The sequence below is a fragment of the Lactuca serriola genome, chromosome 7, assembly GCF_051521515.1.
Source record: "Lactuca serriola cultivar US96UC23 chromosome 7, Lser_US96UC23_V15, whole genome shotgun sequence".
Classification (NCBI taxonomy): Eukaryota; Viridiplantae; Streptophyta; class Magnoliopsida; order Asterales; family Asteraceae; genus Lactuca; species Lactuca serriola.
Genome location: NC_136414.1, coordinates 94,005,569 through 94,014,010, shown reverse-complemented (window position 1 = coordinate 94,014,010; position 8,442 = coordinate 94,005,569).

The window sequence follows — 8,442 nt, the reverse complement described above, 5'->3', positions numbered from 1 at the left end:
TAATTTGAATTATGAGAACTTGGCAAATTGAAATGGAAATATTATAGCAAAAGACTGGTTTAGTCTTTATGTAAGACATCATGAATTGTGTCCCATATGCTTCGGATATAGGATCGATTACATGTGCTATATTCATCCGTTCTAAAATTTTCCAAATGCCTGGGGCATTAAGAAGGGAAAAGGTTTAGAACTGGATATGACTAAAAGGATTAAACAATTGTCGAGGACAATCTAAGGTTTACCAAAGATTGGTTACTCAAGGACAATTGGAAGTATAGTGATAATTCTGGAAGGACCATATTGACATAATCTGTATGGAGGCAACTCTTGTTCAGAAGTGATAGTCAAACTGGAATCTGGAAATGTTTCAAAGTTAGAATTTTCAATCTGTGTAAGATTAAGGAAACTTAATGCAAGAAGGATATTTCCAAGGAGTTGATCTCGTTTGGAATACTCTGTAATGATTGTTTCCAAGTCTTTATGACTTTGTGCATAATCATTACGAGAGGATCAATGCATATAAGTTTAGAATCTAACAGATTTCAGTAAATGGCATGAATTTGGAATTCTTGCATTTGCGGTAAGGATTTGGGAGTGTGAAAAGAGAATCATTGAAGTTATGTTCAATTGATCTAGTTCACAAAGTAAGGATCATAGACAAACATAGTATGCATACTTGGTGTGTGGCATGACTAGTGTTTAAGAAAACATAGTGTACATGCTTGGAGCATGGGACAACTATTGTTTTAAATTCAAGAATAAAGTTGATAGCTGAAACAGTATACAATGAATAATGTGTAATCATATGGTGATAAATAAAAGGTGTTTTATTTATGTTCAAAGATTTGATACCATATTGGATTCAATTATTATTGTGTTTCACTTTGCATGTTTTGACTTCCCGAATAAACTAGGTTATTCTTCCGGAATGACTAAGTTATTCAAACCATCCACAGTCGGTCATATGTTGGAAGTAGATATGAATTAAGACTGTCATGGGTTGGCTTGTAGAGGTCTAAGGTGTTGGACAAAGGGCTACAACACTCATGAGTGCTCATAAGTTCTGAGTATTGGATTCAACCCGTGCTCATTGGAATCACTTCATGGATTTTATCACGAGTGATCATGAGACGATAATATCTTATATTCTTCAAACCTAGAGATATGAGTAGTTACTATGAGTTGGTTGTACATTGATTGCACGAAAACGCATTTGGTAACTCGGTGCTATAAAACGTGCCTTTGTGTATGATTCAACAAGTAGTAGAACAAGCCATATGAGTCGAAGTTTATCCATTCCTTTTACCTTCGGGATAAAAGCGATATATGTGGGCCCCTCGATGATTTGATGATGACAAATGGAAGTGCTCGGTCGGGCCAGGACTGATTTGATTTGTTCAATTAGTCAGTCGTTATAAATCGGAAATCGGGAAACAACAAATGGACAGAGAGAATGATTATAATCCATGTCTCAGTCCATATGATATCTAGAATGGAGGAATATATGATCCCTTATCTAATGGACAAGTTCGTTGACAAGATCAGAGTTCGACAGCAGCTTTAAGAGCTACGATTGCCAGTTAGGTTTGAAGTCATACGCAATAATAGTTTTAGACTTATCCAAGTGGGAGACTGTTGGATTAATGTCTAAGTCCATAACTATATTTGGTATGTACTTGACCCGACCCGGCATGGTCCATTTGGGTTGCACTTCACCACACAATTTATATGGATAATCTTTTGAGAATAGTATGTTTATGATTAATATTAATATGTTATAAGTTCTAATATATTAATATGGAATCATATTATTTAATTAGTATTGATCAAGAATTAATTCATAATTAATTAAGTGATCAAAAGGAACTAATTAAATATGGACTCTTATGTATATGGAATGGGCCAAGTTCATTTAGGTTGGGCTAAGCTTTCATGGATAGTCCATGGAGTGTTTAACCCACGGATCCTAGGAAATGAAAGGTCATGGGTATTAGGTTTTAACCCTAATCCTCCATACTATATAAAGATGTCTTTGGTTGGTGAAATTGGCACTAGTGTGGATACACTAAAGAAGGGCTAGCCAATTTCACTAGAGAGAACCAAGTAATCATATTCTCTAAAGTATTCCAAGGTGTCTTGGTGATTTGTGATTCCACTTGAGGCTTCCACACTATTGGGGCTAAGCTCTTAAAGCTTGAAGACATCAAGCTACATCAAGAGGTATGTATTCTATCTTGTTACATTCATAGTTTTTGTATGCTAGATTAGGATAATACCTTGGATGTTCTTATTTGCATGTATAATAGAGAAAACATAGATCCAAGGTATTTAGGTTGCATGTACACTTAGGAAGTGTTAGAATGCTCAAAACCCAACACATCCAACTTTCTCAAGATTTTGACAACCAACTCTCTCGGCTTGTCAATATGTGACTTTATCTCCAAGATGTGAGCACACATAGACTTTGCTTGCCAATAGGGCTTTAGTGACCTTGAACTTGTGGGTTAGGGAGAATAATTGGATGAGATGGAGGAATTGAAATTCCAAGTGATTTGTGAAGATCATAGATGTCTGAGTTAGACAACTTTTGGGAGATATTGAAGATAGTTGATTTAAAGTCCTTAATATAACACCCAATATGAAATATTAATGCTAGGACCCAACAAACTATTTTATAACTTAGAAGAGAGATGTCGTAATCGAAGCTATAAAATATTTGAAGGTAGGTGAATGACGATTCACCAATTTCCACCAAGATAAACGAAATGTATTATTAGGTTTTAATTGGATTTGAAACTCCTAGATCTTTAAAGATTCATTGAACTTTTCAATGGCATGTTTCAATCTCGAGTGTGCCCTTCAGGTTTTGTGACTGGGATGTCGAGGATCACAAAACAAGGTGTGAAGTAACCATGCAAATTACTTGGTACCCTTAAATGTTTACCCCTCAAATGATGTGACGGTTAACCACACACGCTCCATCGATATTATGATACCACTGTAGGGTTTTGAGCATTCTAACACTCATAAGTGCACAAGACTCTTCATTTTGTAACCTTTTCCAACTTTTATGAGTTTTTAAGAAACTTAAATGTGACCTTTCATGTAACTTGAGGACAAGTTACACAAACACATTTTAGAATCAACTCTTAGATTAAAATGGATTGAAAACACATAATCAATTAACTTATCTATTAATCAAAGCAACTCATAAATCAAGGAAACATAAAACTTTTAGTAATCCATAACTTATGGAGTTAAATGCTTGTTTTATAATGAAACTTTTCATGTTCCATAACTTACGAATAAGTTATGGAATTCTTTTAAAACATTAACACCAAATTTTCTAACTCCATAAAAACTTTGAATCAATTTTTTTTAAAACCTTTTCATATCCATAACTTATGGAGGTTTCAAAAAAAAACCTTTAGATCAAACTTTTAAAACTAATAAAATAATCATATCATTTTATCTTTTACTAAATTTGACCTAATTCAACTCATATAGCAAATGATTCAAATTTTACAAATAATTAGTTTTTCACAAAAACAAGTAGTTATCTTAAAATTTGATAAATGTTATGTTTTTTTTCTTTTTTTTCAACTTTGAAAATAAAACATTTGCATCAATATAACAGAAAACAACCCATGTCTGTGATACCACTGTTGGGTTTTGGGTATTCTAACACGTCTAAGTGTACATTCAACCCTAAATACCTTGTATCTATGTTTTCTCTATTATACATGGAAATATGAACTTTACAAGGTATTATCCTAACTAGCATACCAAAACATTGATACATAGTAATATAACAAGTTAGAATACATACCTCTTTGTTGTAACTTGTCTTCATGAAGCTTGAGTGCCTAGTTCCCTAAGTATGACACCTCAAATGGTTCACACAACACCATGAACACTTGGAATAACCTTGAGAATAAGGATACTTTGGTTCTCTCTAGTGAAATCGGCTAGCCCTCTTAGTGTACCCACACTAGTGCCGATTTCACCAACCAAGGACATCTTATAGAGTGTGGAGACTAGGGTTGACCCCATGACCTTTCATTTCATATGATCCATGGGTTAAACACTCCATGGACTATCCATGAAAGCTTAGCCCAACTTAAATGAACTTGGCCCACCACACATATATATCTAAGAGTCCATATTTAATTAGTTCCTTTTGATCACTTAATTAATTATAAATTAATTCTTGATCAATACTAAGTAAATAATATGATTATATATTAATATATTAGAACTTATAATATATTAATATTTATCATTAGTATCCTTTTTACTCATCTTGTCTATTCAATTGTCCCGATGCCATGCAACCCAAATAGACCATGCGAGACGGTTCAAGTCTTACTAATTATAGTTATGGACTTAGACATTAATCCAACACTAAGCTCTTAAGCTCCATGGAATCAAGCTACATCAAAAGGTATGTCTTCTAACTTGCTTTATTACATATGAATCAATGTTTTGTATGCTAGTTAGGATAATACCTTGGAATGTTCATATATGCATGTATAATAGAGAAAACATAGATCCAAGGTATTTAGGGTTGCATGTACACTTAGGAGTGTTAGAATGCTGAAAACCCAACACCATCACCCAATGCGATTAATGGCCTTCCCAACGTAACAGAAACTTCTACCCAGGAAATATCACCCAAACCTTCAACCCTTATAAGCTACTTCTACCTTCTTTGACCTGACACTTATCGTAGTTTGGCTTCCCGACAGCTTGTTCATACCGAAACCACTCTCTATCAATATCTCATCTGATAGAAAAACCTTCCAATTTTGATCATCAATCGGCCTATCTCGATCTACTAAACCATCCATAGAGTAGCTCTTCAAGCTCGACGAAGAACAATTCCTCGATCACTCAAATAAAACCGATCCTACTTCCCTGAAATCCGAACCCTAAGGTCTGAGTGGTTTGGCTCCCTTTCAGACCCCTCAGACCAAACTGTCACTCATCACACTGCTACTGAAAAAGAAAAGTCACTATCCATAAAGGGCTACAAAACACTTACACCTGACAGAAGGATCAGATAATCCTTTGAGTAGAAGATTTATCCCTACAATGATTAGACTCATACGAGAGATGCTCATCAAAGTCAAATAAACTACTCTAAGATTATTTAGTCCCACTGCAAGTGACTTATCGCTTCTCAATCGATCAGTTACTCCGTCTGTACTTGCAGACCTAAAACACTAATACTGCCTGAGACATCGAAGTTGCCCCAAAACACTGAACTGCCTGAATGTTGAACTGCTTAAAACACTGAACTGCCTGAAACAGTGAACTACCTCCTGTCTGCTTTCCAAATTACACTGAGACCCTCCTAGTCTCAATTTTTTTGCCAATCATCTAGGATACTAGGTTCCTACCTGCTTACTGAGCTAAAGGCTCCCATACAGCTGTCATAAGCAACTTTCGAATGAATTTCTCATATGTCAATAGTCGCCATTAATTATCTTACCACTATGGCCCAAATGAACTCCTGATCCAACAGATCACATCCATTTTTCGTATCCAGACATTTCTAAATCCGAGGCTAAAAGTGATTTCTACATGACTGAAGATAGCATTATATCACAAACAACCTTATGTGGTCCATCATTCCCTTGATACCATGACTGCCATGGTGTTCCCACGGTCTTATCATTGGCTCATCCAGTCTTAATCCATCTAGGCCATTCTGTAACCCAGTCTGTGGATTGCCATGCCCTCACTGTTGCAACCAAACTGATGGGTACTACTCTTCTTCTCGTGATCTAACATCACTACCATACTATCTATCAACCTAGTGAAAGCTACGGCTACCTTCGTAGGCTTACAACAATCTAATGCTATCTGACAACCTTGTGAATGCTACGGCTACACCGACAGACTTACACCACTTCTAACACTATTTGAGAACCTTATGAATGCTACGGCTACACCCGCAGACTTACAACACTTCTACCACCATCTGAAAACTTTGTGAATGCTATGGCTACACCCGCAGAGTTACAACACTTCCAACACAATCTGACAACCTTGTGAATGCTACGGCAACACCTGCAGACTTATAACACGTCCAACACTATCTGACAACCTTGTGAATGCTACGGCTACACCCGCAGACTTACAACACTTCTATCGCTATCTGACAACCTTGTGAATGTTACGGCTACACTCGTAGACTTACAACACTCCCAACACTATCTGACAACCTTATGAATGCTACGACTATCTCACAAACATACAACACTCCCAACACTATCTGACAACCTTGTGAATGCTACGACTATCCCATAGTCCTACAACACTTCCCACGTTGACTAGATGTTGACCATTGTCTTATCGCTGATTACTAATTCGAACCCACCTAATGTTGAGCATACATACACGATCTAATATCCCAAGATGAACTCATGTCCTGACTGAAATCCCTGACCTAGTTTCCTAGCGCATGCTATCAACCATCAACATAAAGCGATCTCAATGTTGGTGAGTCTCCAGACATCTAACTTACCCTATCCTCAATCCATACAGCCTCTTAGGCTGTCTTTCTTCCTAAAAAGTGTGCGAAAATTGTCCTAGTTTCACCCCTGTTTCTGCTCCTAAATACATGATTGATTCTCCCCCACTTAGATTTGACTAATTGTTCATGACATGTGAGAACTAAAGGATTCCCAATCCTTCTTACTCCCTAATAGTCCACTGTCGACAACATGTGCTTACCCATGTTAGCTATCAATTACCAGTCAAACCCTAATATCATCTATCCTCTAAAATCTTGAAGAGTACTCTTGAATTCTAGTCTAATCCGATACCTTAATCAACTTCTCATGCTACTATAACAACTCCCTATGTTCCCATGTTGGCAACTAGGAACCTTAACCTTTACTCTGGCTGACTATCACACCATCAAACCGGAACGACGAAAATGTTCGGAGGTGTAGGACGTCATGCGTAGTATCATAACAATTGCATCATAGAAATCAAAGTAAACACAACCACTACATTAACATATGAATATTTACATCTGTTTGAAAATATAGTTTGTATACATCAAAAATATAACAAAAGTAAAAGACGTGGCTCTAAATATTCCGTCTTTTCAAAACTCCAGGAGGTACCTGTCTATCGATCACCTGAGAATACAAGAGATTTTGAAAACAAATCAGCATAAAGCTGGTGAGTTCATAAGCATGTTCTGTAATGAAAACTTGTGAAGAGATCTGTAAAATGTATCTATGTTTTCCAAGAAAAATCCAACATTTTCTAACATATTTATTTGATAATGTATGTGAAATATGAATCGTTTTGAAAACCCTGACTACCACTAGTATGCAATGTATGAGGTTTGATCTGGGAAAATCCCTTATTTTCCCTTGTATGTGTGTGTTGTTGTTGCTTTAATGGTTCTGAAACTGTATGGCATAAGTATCATACTTATGTTATTAAAGCAATTGTTCGTGAGAAGAATATTATTATGTAAATATATCGTTACTACTGGCGAGTTTTATGACCATACTAAACTTGATACGACGTGAATCTGACGCCAATATCCTTTATGACTTTGTCACCCATAGACCTGCCGGTCTGACTGTAGCTAGCCGCAAGGTGCAGGGTAGTCAATCTCGTATAGATCTATACACAAAAGCCACGTTCTTCCGCGAGGAGACTCTGGCTCATAAGAGTAGTCCTCCACTTAGTTAATGTTGTAAGCGCCCAAGGACTTGTCTCCCAATTAGGTTAACGACTTTACAAGTAATAATACATATAAAACATAATGTTCTTTCGTATGTCAATTCGATGTATGTTTTGTAGAGTAAAAATAATTATACTTAAGTAATTATTTACTATTGTATTCTCGTAATAATGTATGTTATAAACTAAATTTGTCATAGTTTATATTCAACCGTGAAAGTAGTTTGCATCTGTAAAACTGGTAATGAAATCCCCAAACTATACCCATTATAGTTTCATTGTAATGTTATGTTCATGAAATGTTCGGAAAAACTATGCAATTTAATTTAGAAAAACCTCCCTTATGCTCCGCATAATACAAAAGTGATTAAGTATCTAAATGCTTTATGAAACCCATTGATTTGTATAAATTGCATAGGTTTGACTTGTTGAAAACCTTTATGTTTGGCTGGTATTCCCCCTAAAAACATTTAAAAATCATAAAAGCGTAGAGGTATGAACTCACTCTTTATCGTGGGATTCAAAGTGAGTCGATAGGAATGTTGAGTGTCAAATGAAGTCTCGAACACAAACGGATCCTATTTAACATATAGCACCACATATGTATTAGATGAGGGTATAACACTATTAGTTATGGAAGGAAATCACCTTAGGGACTAGGAAACACTCAAAACTAAGTGTTAGAATCACTTGTGATTGAAGTAGGGGAGTTTGCAGTCACAAGGGGTG